Here is a 21028-nt window from a genome sequence, read left to right as displayed (position 1 = left end):
AAACATCCCTCTTCCCACTGTAAAATATTTGATTGTGGGAAATGATGGATGCTGAAAGGCATTGGCAGGTGCGTAATGGCTGACTGCTGCTTTATTGTGGCTACTTTTCGTGGATCTTGATAGTTTCCTATTGGTGATTAATTAGCAGATTAGTCAGGTAAAGCTTTGAATTGCAATGGTGGCAGTTTTAATTGCTGTGATAGCAACTGTTAATTGGTGGGTCTGCAGGGTGAAATTTGTGTCTCTTTTGAAGCTGTTTTGGTGCCGGTGTGTTCTTTCTCTCTTAGGGAATGAAAAAGAAACTATCAAAGATAGCTGTTTCTTTGAAAAACAAAGGGTTTTGTTTTTTAAAATGTAAGTTAGCTCACCCTTCCCTCAAAAGGCACCTGGATGGTGAGGAACGCGCAACTATATTTTGGGCTGTGAACAAACCATATATTTAAAGCACATTTAAAGCACATTCTCCCCACCCCAAGTGTAGTTTGTTAAGGGTGCTCAGAATTGCAGCTCTGTGAAACTGCAGCTCCCAGAATTCTTGGGGTGTGTGCTTTAAATGTGTGTTGTGTATTACAGCCTACATTCGCTGCAATACTAGCATAATAAATACTTACGTTCTATTACATAAGATGAGTCTCTGTGAGATTCATCTGTTGCTGGGATTTGGGAATTCAGAATGTTCCCTGACTAGATGGTTTGCTAATCTGGATATGACTTCTTCATGTTGCTTTAGTTCCACTTCATTAACCTTTTACAGATGATCTAACATCCAAACCCTGCAGGAGGCAGGGGGCCGTATGCAGTGGCCCCTCCACCTTCCAGCTCTGGCTTCTGCTCATGGAGCAACCAGGTCTGAAAGGGGCTTGTAAGTGTGTTTGCCTGAATGCACTTGCAAGCTTCCCTGCCACCCCTAACCCCTATTGTTTAGGGCTGCTGATTTGCAGAAGGGCTTGTCAATGCATCCAGGCAAACACACTTACAATCTGCCTTCAGAGGTTGCCACTCATTCTGGCCCCTGCACACGTGTAAAATTCTGAAATACTCAGAGGGCTGTTTCCCTTTCCGTTGGTTAGGCTATGATCAGGCAGCAAGAACTAGAAAAAGAGCCTTGTCTTGGCTCTCAAAGAAAGTTATCCGTCCCTCTTCCACAGACTGTTTGGGGAATTATTACTGCAGCCTACCCTATAGGGCTCTTGTAAGGATGACTGCAGTAACGTATGGAAAGGGCTATAGAAATACTATGCATTATGAATTACTTGGCATTGGGGGAAAAGAATGGAAGCAGCAGCTTGAATGCATTTGCTCACTTCCTCTGTCTGATCTTGGGAAGAGCTATTCTCTTAACTGGTGTGTGAGTGTGTTCCTCGCCACCAGCCAGCTAAGTGGGCTCCTGTGTACTTTAATCACCGAACAACTGCCAGCTTCAGCAATTCAGCTAAGGTTCCAGAAGATTAGTGTGGCTCCCCCTCAGCCAATGAGAATCTCCCCGGCTTTTAACTAATTCAGCACCTGCTGTTGGAATGGAGCCTGCACTTAGGAGGAAGAGAAGATGAGCTATTAGTGGGGGAGAAATGCAGGGGTTATATCATCTAATCTTTAATGAATTAGCCAGAAAAGCTCCAGGCTGCTCCCTGTAAAAGGCAGCACATCCAGCTTTCGGGTGCATTTTTTTAAGCCATGAACAAATACTCTCACCCTGTTTTCCTTTCCCCCACATGGGATATTTTGCAGTATTTCCTCTCTCCCCCCCCCCCAAAGCACAAATCTATCTATCCAGTGTGGTGTAGGGGTTATAGTAGCCTTTCTCAACCTTGGGTCCCTAAATGTTGGACTACAACTTCCATCATTCCTAGCTAGTGGTCAGGGATGATGGGAGTTGTAGGTCAAGAACATCTGAGGACCCAAGGTTGAGAAAGGCTGGGTTAGAGTGTCAGACTAGACCTTCAAATTCTAGACTAGACTAGGTTCAAATTCTCATTCAGCCACATGAGGATTACTGGGTGACCAATTACATTCTCTCAGCCTAAGGATCTCAGGGAGGCAACCATAGGTTTCACTGTTTTATCTTCCCAGTGACCCTATATGGTGGGATTAGGCACCATGCTGGCTCAAATTCTTAACTAAATCCTCCTCTGTTGGCATTGAATGCCTGTTCACTTTATTCTGGGCTGGGAAACCAGTGGCCCTCCAGATGTGAAACTCCAACTTCCATCAGCTCCAGCCAATATGGCCAATGGTTAGGGATCACGGCTGCTGTAGTCCAGCAACATCTGGAGGGCCACAGGTGCCCCAGTTTTGACACTGCCTTTGCAGCAGGGCAATGCCAGCTCTAGGGCAACTCAGGTTTTGGCATTGCCTTTGCAGCAGGAAAATCACTGTGGTGCATCTTCTCATCCCAAACCTGGGTAATGTCAGAAGCCCTTGTTTGTGTAGGAGAAGACCATGATGTCGCTCCACCCAATGCCAGTGTTGCCCCTGTTTCAGGGCTGCATAAAGCAAGATAGTTAGGCCCTCTCCATCATTGTGGATGGTAGGGAGCTAACATACTGAATTAGACCATAGCTCTCATCTAGCTCAGTAGATGTTCGACAGTGGGATGGGCTTCCTCAGAAGGTGGTGGATGTTTCTTCATTTTAAGTTTTTAAGCAGAGGTTGGATGACCATCTGACATGCTTTAATTGAATTCCTGCATTGCAGGGGGATTGGACTAGATGACCCTCAGGGTCCCTTCCAGCTCTACATTTCAGGCAGACCTACTTGGGGATGCTGGAGATGGAATTTGGGTCCTTCTTCAGTATATGCATAGAGGATAAAGCTCTTGAGGGCTGCAAGCAACAATGACTATGTTCTACCTCCATTTTGAAGGTGGTATACCTCTGAATATCAGGGATTCACAAGCCAGGAGAGTGTTGTTGCTCTTAGTTTCTGCTTGCAGGCTACCCATAAGCACCTGGCTTTGAGAACAGGATGCTAGGCAAGATGGGCCTTTGGTCTGATCCAGCAGCTCCTCCAATCTAGTACAAACTCCACCAGTGGCCATTCCACTGAGTCATTTGTAAATAATGGGCAACACATCTGACCTCTGCATGTACAGCTTTTCCTCCTATCCCCCTTTTCTTCTTTTACTATGTGTAGTGGCAATTCGATTGTAAGTCACTCCAGCCTTGATGCGCCTGTTTCAATTCTCTGTACGGAGCCCGGTAGAATTTTAAATAGGGATGAGCCAAAAGAACTCACAGTTTGGGGAAGAATATTCTCACTGCAGACATTTTGGCGGACTCTGTCAGCTGTCAGTGAGTTTGGTCCTGTTGTGTAAATTAAAGCTGGGCAGCAACATGCCTCTGCTGTGAAGCCATCAAGGACACGATCAAATGCTTGGTGTATATGATACAGCTGGGTGTGTGCACTGAAACATTGGAGGTTGCTAATACCAGGTTAAGGGGCAAATTCCAGGTGTTTCGGTTGCATATCTTTAGCTATTCCACTGACAGCCATGGAGTGGGGTTCATGCAGCAGCCCTGAGTGAGATTATAATAGCTGAGCAAATAGGAAGCATGCCATTTGAGGACAGAGATCTGCTGTGTGTGTGTTGCAATCTTGACATATGTTGACACATTCACAAGACTGGCTTAACACATGCCGGGTGACTCAATATTGATGGTTAGCACTGGGGAAACTCATGTTGATGTCAACAACTTGCTTTACAAAAAGAAGAATGTCACAAATGCCCCCTCTTTGGAATGTTTGGCAGTTCAGTCAGCATCAGCTTCCCCATCGCAATATCTTATTCACCTGAAATGATGAGGGGGTGTGCAAACCATCTTTTTAAAAAGAGCCATTTCTGGCTCACAAACTAAAATCAATTGACACAATAGGAAGAATGTGAGGGCCCTTCAGACATCCTTTTCTGTGTCTGCATTCATGATTATTTGTATTCATAGGTATCAGGGCCATTATATATGATACTGCTTTCAATGCTGTTTGCTCCTGGAAAGGATTCAGGGCAGACCTACTGCTTTGTTGCCAATCAGTGCATATCCTGTAGCTTTCAGCCATAACCCTATAACATTATCCTGGGAGAAGAGGACAAAACCCTGGCCCTACCTGCTCCAATGTGTCCCCATCACTGCTCCAGCAGCCCTCTGGGTGCTACACTTTTGCAGCAGGGACTCCATCTTTTCTACTCACAGGACCACGGAGAGCTGCCTTACACTGAGTCAGACCATTGGTCCATCTAGCAGTGTCTTCCCAGGGTTTGAGACAAGGGTCTCTCCAATCAGGGATTGCATCTGGGACCATACAGAGCAGATGCCCTGCCACTGGCCCTTACCCATGTGGACTCCCAATGGAATTTAGAACCTTGATCGTCCAAGGTTCTAATTCACATGGGAAGCATGCATAGATAGAGCAAGTTGCAGGCATTCAGAGCCAGTTTGAGAGCCAGTGTGGTGTAGTGGTTAAGAACGATAGACTCGTAATCTGGTGAACCGGGTTCGTGTCTCCGCTCCTCCACATGCAGCTGCTGGGTGACCTTGGGCTAGTCACACTTCTCTGAAGTCTCTCAGCCCCACTCACCTCATAGAGTGTTTGTTGTGGGGGAGGAGGGGAAAGGAGAATGTTAGCTGCTTTGAGACTCCTTCGGGTAGTGATAAAGCGGGATATCAAATCCAAACTTTATTTATTTAACTTTTATTCAGCAGAGGTTCAGCAGAGGACCGAGGGAGCAGCCATGGTGGAAGCATGGTGGAAGTATATTTTAAAGGAAAGTGTCATTCATAAATATATACATGCTAGAGGCTGCCACTTGCTCACCATCTCCACATACCTGCAACCCCCTCTGCCAAATGCCCTTCCTCTATACCTGACCAAACCTAGCTCCCTTTGCACATATCCCACTGCCTCACCTTCCCTCCACAGCTTGCCCCAAGCCCCTCTGCCTCCCCTCAGAGCTCACTCCAACCCCAACCCCTCTTAAATGAGGCGGGAGCTTCACCAAGTGGCTTTCTAAACTGCTCTGCGAAGCTCCTCTCCCACCTCAGTTTAAACAGCTCCCCTGAGCCGCCTGCCACCATTGTTGCTTCCTCGCTTGCCTGGCTGCTCTTCATTGTGGTGGATTAGGCGTGGCTGCCAAACTGCAGGATGACAACAACCTTACATTTTTATGTATATAGGAACGAAGGAAGGAAGGAAGGAATAACAGGTCTGGGGACTCTTTTTCTTTAATGTTTTCTTGTTCATCTCAGTTATTGTAACATGCTGGTTGGTTGGGAAGTGTCATTGGCTCGTACTCTCTCTACATTTGTTCTCTCTCTGACTTTGGTCCTACCAGTCCCATTGGGTAGCAGCCCCAATGCCATATTACTTGTGTGGGGTTGAACACCACCTGAATAAGACTGTATGGTTTGATACAGGCACCCTCCCCCGCATGAGTGTTCCTACAACTGTACTCAGTAATGTTCCTTCTTAGAAGGATGTTGCAAGGTTTCATCACTTTAATTGGTCGATTAATCAACTAAAGCTTTAATTGATGAATACCAATTTTAATCAGAATGGGCACATTTTTAATCAGAGAGGAGAGAGCAGTTTAAGAGTGCACTTATTCGATTTGGAGGCTATTTTGGTTCCAGTGTGTTACCGTAATTGGGAACGAAGAAAGAAAATATTAAATATGTCCTTTCCTTCTAATGAGAACCTGCAGCTTGGGCTCGTTCCATTGCATGTTATTTCATAATTCCTCCAGCATCTTTCCCCCTTTCTTCCTTAGAGGTGCCCATCTTGAGGTTTATTAAAATGGAATTGACACACAAATCAGTTAAAAGGCAGATCATTAATAAGCTAAAAACTCTTTAATTGGTTGACAGCGCTCTTAAAAAGATTCCCCTGAGCATCCCTTCGGCAAAAAAGAAAGACCAGAAATTGGTGGGCAGGAAAGGGTCCTTTGGCGTCTTGTAAAGGAAAGTCTGGTGAAATCAAGTTAACATTGTCATGGCCAGTGGTGCAGTGGAGCAGGGACAGAGCACCGCCACACAAAGCTGCCTGATACAGAGCCAGACCATTGGCCCATCTACCTCAGTATTGTCTACACTGACTGGCAGCAACTCTGCATGGTTTCAGGCAAGGTTGCCTCCCAGCCCTACCTGGAGATGCTGCGGATTGAACCTGGGACCTTCTTCAAGCAAAGCATGCTCTACCACTGAGCTATAGCCCTTCCTCAGAGAGAAGGGGGAGAATCATGTATGCCAGGTTGAACTCCAAGGAGGAAAGATGGGATAGAAATGTAATATTAAAACAAATGAACACAAAAATATCCAGACAGAGGGCCTTCTCGGTAGTGGCGCCTGCCCTGTGGAATGCCCTCCCATCAGATGTCAAGGAAATAAGCAACTATCTTACTTTTAAAATGCATCGGAAGGCAGCCCTGTTTAGGTAAGTTTTTAATGTTTAATGCTGTATTGTCTTTTTAATATTCAGTTGGGAGCCACCCAGAGTGGCTGGGGAAACCCAGTCAGATGGATGGGGTATAAATAAATCATCATCATCACCATCATCATCAAAATACATTTCACAACAGGGAAGATGATGCTCTCTTCTACCAGGGTGCCATCTCTCAATCTTCTGCAAGCCAAATAAATGCATTTTTCGCAGAGCAGGCCCTCCCAGTGGTACAGAGGTACCCACACCACTTCCAGCTTTTGAGGCCCTTGACTATAATAAAAATTAGTTGTGGTTTGTTTATCTAATCAGCTGGCCTGCGAGGACACATTCATCATGGTCTAATCCTATGCCTTTGAAACAGATACATTTTAATTAATATTTATGAACATTTTAAATTCTTTAATATGACAAAAGCTAGATCAGGTTCTTTTTTTTAATCATATCATTTACCAAATCACATCTCTTATTTGCTTAGATTTGCTGCTCTAAGCTGGGAGTGCATGCCATGTTTTTGATCGCCGAAGAATTGATGCTTTTGAATTATGGTGCTGGAGGAGACTCTTGAGAGTCCCGTGGACTGCAAGAAGATAAAACTTATCCATTCTTAAGGAAATCAGCCCTGAGTGCTCACTGGAAGGACAAATCCTGAAGCTGAGGCTCCAATACTTTGGCCACCTCATGAGAAGAGAAGACTCCCTGGAAAAGACTCTAATGTTAGGAAAGATTGAGGGCACAAGGAGAAGGGGACAACAGAGTACGAGACGGTTGGAGTGTTCATCAAGCTACCAGCATGAGTTTGACCAAACTTTGGGAGGCAGTGGAAGACAGGAGGGCCTGGCATCCTCTGGTCCATGGGGTCACAAAGAGTCGGACACAACTAAATGACTAAACAATCACCACCATATTTTTCCATGTATAACACGCCCCCGTGTATAAGACAACCCCTATTTTTTGGGACTCCAAATTAAAGAAATGGGAGATTGTCCAGAGTTGTTCAGTGTTTGGAGGGGGGGGTTGCCCAGAGTTGTTCAGCTTTTTGGGGGGGATTGCCCAGGGTTGTTGAGCTTCTTTTGGGGGGGATTGTCGACAATCGCTGACCCGCCTGACCACCGCTGCCAATCGCATGCCTCGCCAAAGCCCCCAATCATCATCATCAGTCAGTAGGCAGCAGGTCTTGCTGCAGGCACCAATCACACACCCAATCGCCGCTGACAATCTCCTGCTCGCGGCTGCCACCAATCGCCCATCCCTCTTCGGCACTATCCGTGTATATGATGACCCCCAATTTTTAACATTTCTCTATAATAATAAAAAATCTTATACACGGAAAAATACGGTATATAAAAAACACAGTGTGAAGCTTCTTAAATGCCAAGATAGCAACAAGTGTTAAACCTGAGCTCCACATACACACCCCGCTTTGAGTTTGAGGGCCAAGTCAAGTACCCTTCCTGCCCCTCCTTGCAATTCTCCGAAAGATCTCTTGTAGTCCTGCTGTTGGCCTTGATTTCTCTTTAAGATGGTTTTATAATTGTTAGCTTAGTGATGATCTGCTTTCTGTGGATTTGTTGTTTTAGGGCCACTTGGTGAGGAGTGGACTCGAAATGCGTATTGACAAATAAAGGCAAAGATGAAAAATGATGTACTTATCTTGCTTAAAAGCATTTTTGAACTGGTCAAATTTAAAAGTCTCTAAGCAGTATACCAAAAAGCCCGAAACAATAAACAGTATCATAAAAATAGAGACGAGACAACCCCCACCCCAGTAATACAGTATTTTAAAAGCAGATTAAAAACAAGAACTCAGTATTACATGCTCCAATCTTACAGGTCAAGGAAAGCCTGAGCAAAAAGATCTGGCATTACAAGGCGTCTGTTGGATGATGTTTCACGTATGGCAAAGGGAAGATTATTCCAGAGTGTCGGGCAAAGGCGGAAAATGCCCATTTTCGGTCACTGCCCTGTGATTCTTTTTTAGGATGCAGTGCCATTAGTAAAATATTCCCAGATGATCTAACTGAAGGCATGCAGCTCAGAGGTATGTAAGAGTGTCTGCATTGCATTCAAAAGGTCTCAAGTTCAATTTCCCCCATCTCCAGGTATGGCTGGGAATGTCTCTGTCCTGAAACCCTGGATTGTTGCTGTCAGTCAAAGTAGATATATAAAACTAGAGGGACCAAAGGCTTCCTATGTTTGCAAGTTATTCAGTTCACATTTACAGGTGAACCTACCTAATTTGTGCTTTCCTCAAATTACATGAACTGAAACACATCCTCTGAAATTCGCACTTCTCTGAATTTTGCAGTGCCATTCTCCAGCCAAGGAATGTATATGAAAATGCATATATTGTGGGTAAAGTGTGCATAGAAATGCTTATATTTGTGAAAATGGCATACAAAAATGAAGCATATTAGGGGGATTTGCTTTGCCATAATGGTACATTCGGCAAAATTGTGTGCAGAAATGTTCCCACTCATCTTCCCTGCCTTGTGGAGCGCCTGGGCTCTTGCCAAGTTCAGCGAGATCCAGCCGTTCCTGCACATCGCATTGCCGCTCGTCTTCCCCACCCTGTCCACCTCAAGTCGCAGTGAACTTGAGCATGCTGGAAGGAAGGGGATACAAACCCTGGTAGTGGTAGGCCATGGATGGGAAAATGATTTCCACCCAAGCACCATCTTCCCTCATGGACAACTTTCTGGGGTTGCACGTCAGGGCTGAGGCAGAGGGAAGAGTGGAAGATGCAATGAATGTGGCTGCTCCCCTGGTAAGCTACATTCCAGCCATACAAAAGGCCAGAATTTTCTGCACCCACCCTCCATCCAGAGATTTCCATAGTTCAAGGTCACATACTTCATCCCAGCAAAAGCACTCAAGGAGGGTGTTGGGTAGTGCTGGCGAGTGGTGTGGCCTGGTTGATGGGTATGGCCTTGGGAGAGAGTCCTGAGGGCCAGGAAGAGAAATCTGGAGGGCCACATGCTGTCCCTGGGCCTGTGGATCCCTATTCTCCCAACGGTAAGTAGACTGGTAAACCTTACCCATGTATCAGGTACTCAGCTTTTGCCCATGCCAGCTGACCACAGGGACTAGCCATGTTAACACATGCACAGGAATTCTGCCCACGCCCTGAAGCCTCAGGAAAACATGATAGCCACCTAGCACGCAGACAACATGCCCATGAAATATAGAGGAATTAATTTGAACAAGTTGTGGATTTATTTGCAACTGGGCTGCCTATGAGAAGGTCAATGATAGCAATATCTACGTTGGCCGGCCTCCTTCCAACGTCCCCTTGAAACTTCCGCATGACATTTTCTATAGTGCCTAATGAAACTGGCCACATGGTTCCGCTCCCTCCCTCCCCTCCGCCTCCATGCAGTGGCAAATGCTGAACCAAAGAGCTGGTCCTGAGGTGATTTTTAATCAGCCTCCAATTCATATCTTCCCATCCCGTTAGCTCTGATGGCTCCAGAGGTCCTTTGTTTTGCAATTGCCCGAGTGCCGGAGCCCGTCGTTCTCATTATCCCTTTGAAGCGCTTCTTGTTGCTCATGCAAATGTTTTGAATGTGCTGGGAAATTAATAATATCCTAGCGCTCGGGAGAAACAATGGAAGCAGCTCCTAACAGCTGAGTGGGGGAAATGGAGATGCGCTTGTCAGCAAAGTGGCGCGGAAACTATTTCGATAGATAGGTCATGGTGGAGACATTTGCAGCTCAGGCAGCTTTGGCCCCAGTACACCCATCTGACAGTGAGAAACCAGCAGAGAAGGAGGTGGTGAGGGAGGAAGAGATTCGCCAAGGCCTGAATGTCCTTTACAACAGGGGTGAAGAACCTCAGCCCAAGGGCCAAAGGCCCTCAAGACTTTCCTCAAGTTATGCCCCCTCGCACAGAGGACTCCCCACTTGAATTCCTAGCTAGAATGTGTCCTTGAACTCAGGACTGGCCCACCCATTAGCCTTCGTGAGGCAGTTGCCTCAGGCTGCAAACTGGTGACAGTAGGGAGTGATGGCAGATCTGGACCCCCCAAGGAGTGTGTCACTTACCACTTCCTGTGCTAAGGAACAATAGGGCTGCCGCCACCTGCTACTCATCTCCAACCTCCTTTCTTCTCCCTGGGCCACCTCCAGTTGCATCAGGTGAAAGTGGCAGAGGAGGAGATAGCAGAGGGGCACCATTTTCTGTTTTGCCTCAAGTGGCAAAATGTATTGGGCTGTCCCTACTTGAACTCTTGCTTGTCTGGAAGGAGGATGGAGGAGTGTGTCTGTGCAGATACCTCTGCTTTTTGCAGGGCTGGAGGGTAGCCTATGCTACAAAGCTAAGAGTCAAATCCTTTGCTCCAGCCATGTTTGGCTCTGGCACCATGCATAACAGGCAAGAGGCCTCTGGAAAGTTGGCCCCAAGAGCGAAAGTGGCCTCTGGGTTGAAAAAGGTTCCCCTGATTTAGAGGATCAGAGCCAAGGAGGTAAGTGGAAGGGTAGAATCAAGGTGGGGATGTAAACAAGGTAGGGTGTGGGCTTAAAGTCGCCAATTCATACATTGCTGAAGAAGCTTCAGAGCCATTTTCCTATAGCTCAGGCAGCTAATCTGTGGCTAATTCAGCTGTTGTCCAACTACAACTTCCATCATCCCTGACCCTTGGCCAGGCTGGCTGAGGCTGATGGAAGCTTGGCATGGAATGTTGACAGGCTGTTGTAGGTAAGGAAACACAGAGAGGAGGGGAAATAGAACATCCTGAAACAGGGCACAAGTCCCACTTGTCCATCCCTGTGTTGAGCCACACACTGCCATGGCTGAGATCCACCCCATCAGTTCTCAAGCACTGCACCATCTCCATTATTTCAAAGTCTCCATGTCAGGAGAAGTTGGGGAGAAGACGACTAGACAAATTCATGGAGGATAAGGCTACCCATAAGGGACATGGGTGGCGCTGTGGGTTAAACCACAGAGCCTAGGACTTGCCGATCAGAAGGTCGGCGGTTCGAATCCCCACGACGGGGTGAGCTCCTGTTGTTTGGTCCCTGCTCCTACCAACCTAGCAGTTCGAAAGCTCGTCAAAGTGCAAGTAGATAAATAAGGTACCGCTCCGGCAGAAAGGTAAACAGCGTTTCCGTGCGCTGCTCTGGCTCGCCAGAAGTGGCTTAGTCATACTGGTCACATGACCCGGAAGCTGTATGCCGGTTCCCTCGGCCTGTAAAGCGAGATGAGTGATGCAACCCCAGAGGTGGTCACGACTGGACCTAATGGTCAGGGGTCCCTTTACCTTTACCTTTAAGACTACCCATGGCTGCTAGCCATTATGGCTATTTCCCCCTCCACTGTCGGAGGCCGTATGCTCCTGAATCTCAGTTGCTGAAAATCACAAGTGGGGTGTGTTGCTGTTGCACTCAGGTCATGCTGGACTAGATGCTGGACTAGATGAACCTGGGTTCTGATCCAGCAGCAGGACTCTTCCTATGTTCCTGTGAGATGTGGCTTCCTTAATGACAAACCCAAAGGGAGTTGCGCCATTGCAATTTAAAACAACAACAACCACCAAGCAGCTTGTTTAGAGTTTGAATCCCCCCTCCCCTGCTCTGAAACAGTTCTGTGAGTGCTAAATGAATATTCAAAGGGAAAATCAGACTGGGCAATTTTCACCTATGTGCCAAGTGTAAATTAAAACACTCATCACTTCTGGCTTCTACACCTCATCAAACCTCCCCCCTCCCTTTCCCCTCCTCATTAACAATAGAGATGCAGAAACATGTACAGGAGATGGGTTTGAGGCACTGGCTCCTTAGTGGGATAAGGAGAGCTGGATGTTTTTGCCATAAATGCAAAGCACATCTTTCAGACACCTGGGAGAGGGCCGTAATATACATACCTTGTGAGTTTTTTTTAAAACCATCATTGTTTTATCACTGCCAAGGTTGTCCTTTGCCGTCTGTGTTCTTTGCACAGACTCAATTTTTAAAAATGAATTTGGCTTCTTTTTAAAATTTGTTTCAGCATTTTATGGAGTGGAAGAAAAAGGTACAATCTGTACACATTTTGAAATCAGCATGGAAGTTAGAGGTGGGGGAAGAGAGATTTTTTAAAAACATGAAAGTCAGATCTGGGCAATGCAAGGGGTAGGCAGGAGAAGGGAAAATGTATTGAGTTAAAGACTGGGTTGGTTTCATCTCCAGTAGAGCTGGGAGAGAACCTTCCACCTCTCAAACATGGCTTGCAGGGTTGATAGCCCAGTCCCAGCCCTACCATAGGGACTGCCTGATCCTTAAGATCTACACCAGGGACCTTACTCCATGAGCCACACCTTCAGAGGTGAGGAAGGTGGTTGCTGAGTGTATGGCCTCTCCAGCCAGGGTTGGGCAGGGCCCCTGTCTGAAACCCTGGAGAGTGGCTGTCAGTCAGCGCCTACAATACTAAGCAAGGTGGCCTGACGGTGGGCTCGTCAACACTTCCGCTTGTCTTGTGCCTAGAAAGCATGGATCCAGGCAGTTTTCCTCTTGCTCTTTTCCCAGGGAAAACCCACTCTTTAGCTTTAAATCGGAACCCTCAGTTCCCAAAGAAATGCTACCTGTTAGAAAGGACAGAACCAACCCCAAATGCCATGCTATTTTGTTAGACAATTTGTCTTTGGCTTTCATGTGGGCTGGAAGGTGGGACAGCAAATCTAATCAATCCAGCGATATTGAATGTTATTTCCCCCCCAGCAGCAACCGTCTTGGAAGTGAGCTAGGAATCTTTAAAGGCTGGGGACGGGGAGGGAGGCGGAAACCTGTGGACCTCCAGATGTAACACACTCGATGACCCATGAGCCTCAATGCTCAATGGTCAAAGATAATGTAGTCCAATGATGCCTGGAGGACCACAAGTTCCCCACCCAGATGAGCCTGGTGAGTTTCAAAGCATCCTTGGGCCCTTAATGGGAGGTTTGGGGTCTGGTTGCAGTTGGGGCTGGTAGGGCAGAGGGCAGGGAGATCAAACAGTAGGTGAAGCCAGAGCCAATGAGAAGCAAAGCCAACTAATGTCAGTTTTGCCCCCAACCTTCCTCTACAAGGCTAACACTGAGACTACAGAGGAGGAGGAAGCTGAGAGCCAGGGTCAGAAGCCAGGAAGGAGTGGGCAGACTGAGGAAGGACTGGGGTTGGTGAGGCACTGTCCCCAAAGCCATAATGGATTAGCTGCCGCTGGGGCAACTCCCATCCTTAAAGAACATCTAGGCATAAGAAACAAGCATCTTTAAGGATCTTGCTCTTATTTAGAGCATGCCTGTTTCATTTTTCAGTGAACTCCAGTCGTAGAAAGAGTTACCTTTGAACATGTTAGGCTCCTTGCCTGCTTAGTGAGTTTGATTATTATTCAACCTGCAAAAGGCAAGCCTCAAACCTCAGCATTTTAAGGGTCAATTTGAGCATCGTTTGAAATGGGCTTCCATAGGGATGAATCCCTCTCAGTCCCACCAGTCACAGAGTGGACTGAGCTGATCCATTTAAAAATAAGATCCAGCCAAGCTCTGGGAAATCCACCCTAATGGAGCACCCTCTACTGACTGGCTATCACTGCTCAGAAGCAGGGGGAAAGCACTCTGTACATGCTCAGGGGAGCTTTCCTTTATGACACATTTTGTCTCAAACTCTGTGGTCATTGGTTTAGGAGGGGCCTGACAACATATTGGAAAGAGCTCCTGCTAATTGGGTGTAATTAAAAGGAGGTGAAACAGCACAGTCCCAACTGACAGGTTGACTCTCTGTCCTTTTTGTGCCCCGGAGGAAGTCAGGCAGAGTAACTTTCTGCAAGTTCTGCTTCCAAGCAAGACCAGCAGATGGAAATCTCTCTCTCTCTCTCTCTCTCTGAAGGGCTGTGAAACTGTCACATGGGCAAGACAGAAGGATTTATTTCAAGACAACCCTTGAACTGACCTCACCTCCCCTTTCGCACAATCCCTCCTACCACAAAAGATGAAAGGCAGACATTAATCTCACAGATGCCCGTCCATTGATTTATTGATGTCTCTTTTGTAGCTGAAGCCATTTCTGCCCGGGGTGTTCCCCGTGGAGAGTGCCAGGGGGAAGACATGAAGAGTGCTGTAAAAATACCTCCCTCTGGGCATTTTCCTGGCACCAGCGGAAGGAACAAGCCACTCTGATCTTTTAATTACCTTTACCAGCCTTCTTCCTTTGGCTGTTAGATTCCTTTGGCTAGTAATTTCTGCCTCCTCCCCTCCCACAGGGCTTAATCCAAGCCTGGGCAAAGGTTGTGGCCTAGCGAGAGTCTTCAGGGCTGGAAGGCTGCATCTGGCCTGCTTTCTGGGCAGCAACTAGCCTCCTTCCCTCATTGCCATCATCATTCCAACAGCAAACTCAAGTAGCGAGTGCCAGAATGGGGCTACTGAAAAACCGAAAAAGGGGATCTTCCCCCTTCCTGAAAAAGACTGAGCATGCTAGTCATGAAACACTGGAAAAGGGAAAAATAGTGGTGATGGGCAGTGCTATTTTTCTAGAAAAAGAGGTGCTGGAACTCACCATGAACACCACCCTTGTCTTAGAATGGCAATAGCACCCACCTGAGAGGTTCTGGAACTGAGTTCCTGTGTGTTTTCCCTGAAAAAAAAGCTCTGGGGACAGGGAGAATGGAATGCAGTATCCTGGGAATGGGCATGGCTGGCTGGAACCCTGAACACTCCTGTTAGGGAGAACATGCCTGTTGAGCGGGGAAGGACAACACTGGAGGGCTGTTGTTTCCATGCTCTGTTTGTGGGTTTCCTAGAAAAGGGTCATCTTGGCCGCCGCTGGAAACAGGAGGCCTGGAGTAGATTTTTAGACATTTTGGGTGCACTCAGACACTGGGATTATTCCATTAGTTTTCCTGATTATAATGCTAGTGCTTCTACCATGGACTCTTGTGCTCCTTTTACATGGCTTTACCTGTTGCATTATGGAACTGTGGATCTTCTTTTGATCTATATACTGCCAAGCCTCACTACATTTTAAATGGCAGGAAAGAACTGTGTGCTGGAATACCACCCGAAAGCTCATCACATGAAATTACAGTGCAAAAGTCCTGCTAATTTCAGGGTTAACAGGGCTGCAAGCGGATTATTTTTTCCCCCAGGAAGCAAATAACACAGAAATGAGTGCTCAACTTGTTGCAACATGTCCTGCCAAAAAACCAGGGTTGCATCCTTAGGAAGCTTGAGTAATGCTAACAGCACCAAGGGACAGGCCAGTGGGTGAGCAGCCTGTCAATTCACTGGGTCAATACACTGCCTGATGGGTTTCTGCCTACTGAACTATTGTGAACCAGTTGCCTGGACCAGAAAGCCAAAGTGTCCTCAGGAAGGAGTCCCATCAGTCACAATGAATGATTGAACTATGCATTCATAACAAAAACCAGGAAGCCTGGAGAATGACTGGAGCATATTATTTGCAAAGTCTTGCAATAAAAAGGCAATTTTAAATACTAATGGACTGAGGGGAGAGATGATTTGATAATCATGCAAGGAACCTGAAAGGAAATGTCGCTCAGTTCTGAGAGCACCTGCTTTGCATTAATTGCTGTTGTTGTTATTATAATTATTACTAAATTTATATATTGCTCACATGCCAAAATGAATTCTAAGCAGTTTACTACTACATGCCGAAGGTCCTTGCTTCAATCCCTGCCATCTCCAGGTAGGGCTGGGAATGTACTGTCTGAAATCCTGGAGAGCCTCTGCCAGTCCTTGTAGACAATAATTGATCAGACTCAGTATAAGTTAGCTTCCTAGTTTTCTACCAGGACTGCAATAAGGGGTGTGAGAAAGGGCTTGCAATAGATGTCCCCAGCATAGGGAGTGAAGGATGCAATAAGAGAGGCTGTCCCAATTTTCATAAAATGGATTTTTAAAAGATTCATTCATCTCAAAGAGTTTAAAAGTGCAGGTTTCCAGAACTCCCCTGAGGAGAAAGTGGGGCGCCACAATAAAGACAGCCCTGGACCTTGCAACGTGCTTTGGTCACATGTAGGCTTGACTGTTGCAACACATTCTACCTGGGGCTGCCTTTAGACTCTTTAGAGAGTTCAGAAATAGCCATTGGTGCAGGATGCTGCTGCCAGGGCTCTGCTATCTGGAGCATATCATCATCTGATCTTGCATTCGGCACCTGGCTTGTTTCCGAGCCTGATTCAAAAGTGCTGGTGATCACTTTTCAAACTCTAAAGCAATTTGGGGCCAAGGTGCATAAAAGGCCACCTGCTCCCAATTGTCTCTACCTTAGAAGGGATCCCCCCCAAAGGGTCATCTAGCCCAACCCCCTGAAATATAGGAATTACATCTAAGGAATCCCTGACAGATGACCATCCAGCATGGTCAGTGTTCAGGAATGATGGAAGCTGTAGCCCAGCAGCACCTAATGGTCCACAGTTTTCCTACCCTTGCTGCACACCAATATTTTTTTGAGGGGGTGTGTCTCTTCTTTGTGTGTCAGTGCTATTTGAGGTGCAGCCAGTTGCTACCTGGGGCAGGGGTTTCTTGGTTGCAGGGTCCAATCCTGGAATTGCCTCCTGAAGGACTCCTATCCATCCTCTTCCTGCACCACAGTTCAGAGGTAGAGCATAAGTGTTGCATGCAAAGTGTCCTGACTTCGATCCCTGTTGTCTCCAGGCAAAGACCCTGCCAGGAACCCTGGAGAGCTGCTTTCGGTCATTGTAGACATTACTAATAGACCAATATAATCTCATTTGGTATAAAGCCATTCCCTGTGCTGCAAACATTAAGAAAGGGGGCAAAGACTCATTGACTTCAATGGGTCTTCAGTGTTACATTTATTTATTTATCTATTGATTTGCTGCATTAAATTTATACACTGCTTTATTGTTAAAGTGGTTTGCAGAAAGAATAAACCAATAAAATTATTGTTAAAAACAGCAATTCAAAACATCAAAAAATTAATTAAAATCAGTGACAAGCAAAAGCAGATAAAAATGCATGTCAACATTGTATGTATCAGGATAGGTTTGCCATAAAGCAGGTGCTGAAAACAGCATAGTGAAGGTAGGGAGTTCCAAAGTGTGGTTGCTGCCACACTAAGAATATCAATTTCTTACATCCCACCTGGTGCAATTCTTTTTCTCTCTTTGCCTGTGTTTTTCTTTCTCCTGGGATGTTCTTTTTTCAAAGTTAACTTTACTGTTGTCTTTCAATGTTCATCACACTTTCTGACTGCTGTACACTGCCTAGAGGGCCTTTTAAGGGTCAAAAGTGGGTTTACAAATGGGCACATAAATGCAAACCTAATTTCAGATGGCAGCGCTCGGTGGCGCAAAATCTCAAAAAGTAATCTAATGACTCTGGGAAGGAGCTCATATGGGATGATCAGACGATTTAGGTTTTTAAAGGGAAAAGGCAAAACTTTAAATGGTTTGTGGACAGTGTGACACATTACATCTGCGCTATTCCTTAAGAAACAATCACCCATTTTTTAAAGTTCTCCTGTGATTATGTGTTACGATTATGTGTAACTGGTTGCCAGCTTGATTTGGGCAGAACCCTACGCTGTTGGAAACACCTTAATGGGGTGTTTCCTTACTGGGACTAACCCTGTGATGTCAAGCATTCTGTGTCCACCAATGTAATGAAGGACAGAGAGAAATTCGGTTCAGTTCTCATTTAAAGGTGAACCTATGTAATTCACACTTTCCAAAGCAATATAACAACCCAAACTCAACCATCCTTAGAAATCCACACTTTTTGCAGTTCCCCATGCAGTTTTCCAGCCAAGTAACCTGTACAGAATTGCAGATTACCAGGGTAAATTGTGCATAAAAATGCATATATTTGTGAAGATAACATGCAAAAATGCACTCTAGTAGAGGAAATTGCTTTGCAAAAATGTGTGCGTCAGTTAGGCAAAATTGCAGACAAATGTGTATCGGTTGGGAAAAATTCGAACTAAAATTCTGAGGAGGGCTTTTAAAAAGGAAGAAAGAAAATTGCAAACTAATGTGAAGAACTGAAGCTAAGATCAGAAAAAAAATGAGAAACTGATAGATTTGCCCATCCCTAAATGTAGTGGAGCAAAGGCAGAATGGCACATTGTCCAGGTCTGAGACCCTGCAAAGAACACTCTTCTCTTCTCATTCCTGTGCCCCTTTAAGTTTTGCCCAATGCCCAAGTATAGAAGTTGGGAAACTTCTGTCACCCCAAGGGCTGTAGTTCCTTTCTAAGCATCCTCTCAGGGGCCACGTGCTGGTGGTGGGCAAGGCCAGAAGCAGAAATAGGTGGAGCAACGAATATTAATTTACTCACACATGCAGCTTGCTCTCCATCTAGGCAGGCAAGAAGCATTATCAGAGGTCGCACTCACAACTGCACATTTAAAGCATTTGCATGCTATTTTGATAGCCATGGCTCCCCCTTCCCCCAAAAACTTGGGAACTGTAGTTTGTTAAGGGTGCTGGAAGCTATAGCTCTGGGACAAACACATTTCTAGGAAATTTAAATGGTAGTTCACAAATGCAGAGAGCAGGCTGAGCATCAGTGCTGGTGGGCCCTGACTCTGAGGTGTCTGTGGGCGCTGGGTGGTGACACTGAGCCTGGCAAGATGTGATGGTGTCACATGAAGAAGCAAGTGGCACAATATGTCACAGTGGAAGATGGGAGAACCTGGCACCTAGGGGTGCCATTTTTGGGGTGGCAGCCTCCATGTGTCTGACAGCATGTGTTCCACTCTTAAATGAATGGGTAAATGGAGTTCTTTTAACACATGCATGCAAGCGAGCGCACGCACGCACACACACACTGCAAAATAAAAATAGATTTTTGAAAAAATCACACACATTCAAATGCAATTTGTTCCCAATGTTTAGCACCCGTTAACAACCAGTCTGCCACATTCTGGACCAGCTGAAGCTTCTGAACGGTCTTTTCAGCTTCCCCAGCTGTTACCCAAATGCTCAGCAATGGGATTCCAAAGACATCTTTTTAAAACGCTGCCTCTGAGAGCTATAGCACCCCCGCTCTGATCCCTCCTGGCTCAGAATAAGAGCCCATCTAGTCCACCGTCCCATTTCTAAAACAGCTTCTAAAATCAGGCATAGGCAAACTCTGGCCCTCCAGATGTTTGGGACTACAATTTCAATCACCCCTGACCACTGGTCCTGTTAGCTAGGGATGATGGGAATTGTAGTCCCAAACATCTGGAGGGCTGGAGTTTGCCTATGCTTGTTCTAAATAGTAGACAGCCAGATGCTCCCAGGTTGAAAGTGACAGGCCCCTCCCTGCTCTTTGCTTCCATAACACCTGGTATTCAGAGATGTAGACTGCCACTAGACCTGGAAGTTCCATATAGCACTCTAGACTAATTCCTTTTTATGATTGATCACCTGTGAATTCGTCTAGCCCCCTCTTTGAGCCCTCAAAGCCAACAGCCAGCAACCATCACGTCTTGTGGCAGGGAATTCCTTAAGGCAATAATTACGCTTTGTGTGAAGAAGACCTTTCCTTGTGTCTAGCAGATCCTGAATCTCCTTCCCAGTCAGTTTCACTGGGAGACTCTTGAGTTTCAGCACGGTCAGAGAAGGTGAAATGTTTCTCTTGTCTCCTTCCTCCATTCATAATTTTATAAACCTCTGTCATCTCCCTCCATGAATAAAGACCCAAGCGCGATTGCTTGTCCTTCTCCAACAGTGTGAGAATCTGGAGAGCTCCACATTAGATTGTCTTTCTAGCAAATCGCTCTCCACATCCCCGAAGAACATTCACACAGCATGAAAGAACTTTGCCTCTCCCCCCTCCAAACAAAGGCCTTCCTTCCCCCTGCTCTTTCTTCCACCTGAAACCACCTTGGGCAGCTCTCACAGCACCCCCAGCAGTGTCTTACGGCTAAATTCTGCATGCAGCACAGAGCTCTCTGGGTACCCCATGTGACGGACCAAATGACAAGACAGAGAAGATTTGCTTAGCCACATTTCTTCTGCGCCCCAGAAGAGCACCTCTAAAGCCTAAGCAAAAGATCAAAAGGGAGAGGCACAATGGTTCTGGAAGCAACCTCACCTGCACATTGTACACCCACAGGCTGCTCCATGCATTTGCTGGCGGTGTTTGTGACAAGTTGCCACCGCTGACAACTTTCTGTCAGGAGAAGCCATTGATCTCTTGCTGTTGTGCAAATGTACCTAGAATTATAAGTGTTGGGAAGGACCTCAAAGGCCATCTAGTTTACCCCCTGCCAGTGCAGGAAGGTCTATGGCTCTGGGGAGCATGCAGACACACCTGAGACACATTATGAAAAGCATAATTTCCAGACCCAGCTGTGTGATCTCTGTTTCACCTGGCAAAGAAAGCAGACCCACAAAAGTAAATGCATGCAGGATGGCTGCGCCACATGTTTCCCAGCGCAGCTCATCCTTCCGACTTCATATATTTCCACATCTAACGGAGAGGCTTGGCCGTTCCCCCCACATCATGCAACCATTTCACAGCCCGTGACCTCTTTGTGAGGGTATTTTTTCGCTCTCGAGAAAATCACACATGGCGAGACCCATTAAACAAAAGCAACAACCCTGAATCTCACTGAGGACTAGTCTCTTGGCAGACACGAGAGAAAGCTTAGAGCATTCAGCACCAGGGAGAGG

General features: G+C 46.3%; 1 protein-coding gene across 3 annotated transcripts in view; it reads right to left on the bottom strand.

Annotated features, from left to right (window-relative positions):
• DLGAP3 (DLG associated protein 3) overlaps positions 1 to 21028 on the bottom strand; it is a 178514-nt gene that overhangs the window by 156789 nt on the left and 697 nt on the right. The window lies entirely within an intron of this gene.

Source organism: Podarcis gaigeae, assembly GCF_964106915.1.
Source record: "Podarcis gaigeae genome assembly, chromosome: 8".
Taxonomy (NCBI): domain Eukaryota; kingdom Metazoa; phylum Chordata; class Lepidosauria; order Squamata; family Lacertidae; genus Podarcis; species Podarcis gaigeae.
Note: the sequence above shows the minus strand (reverse complement) of the source record. Positions and strands in the feature narration are given on the sequence as shown.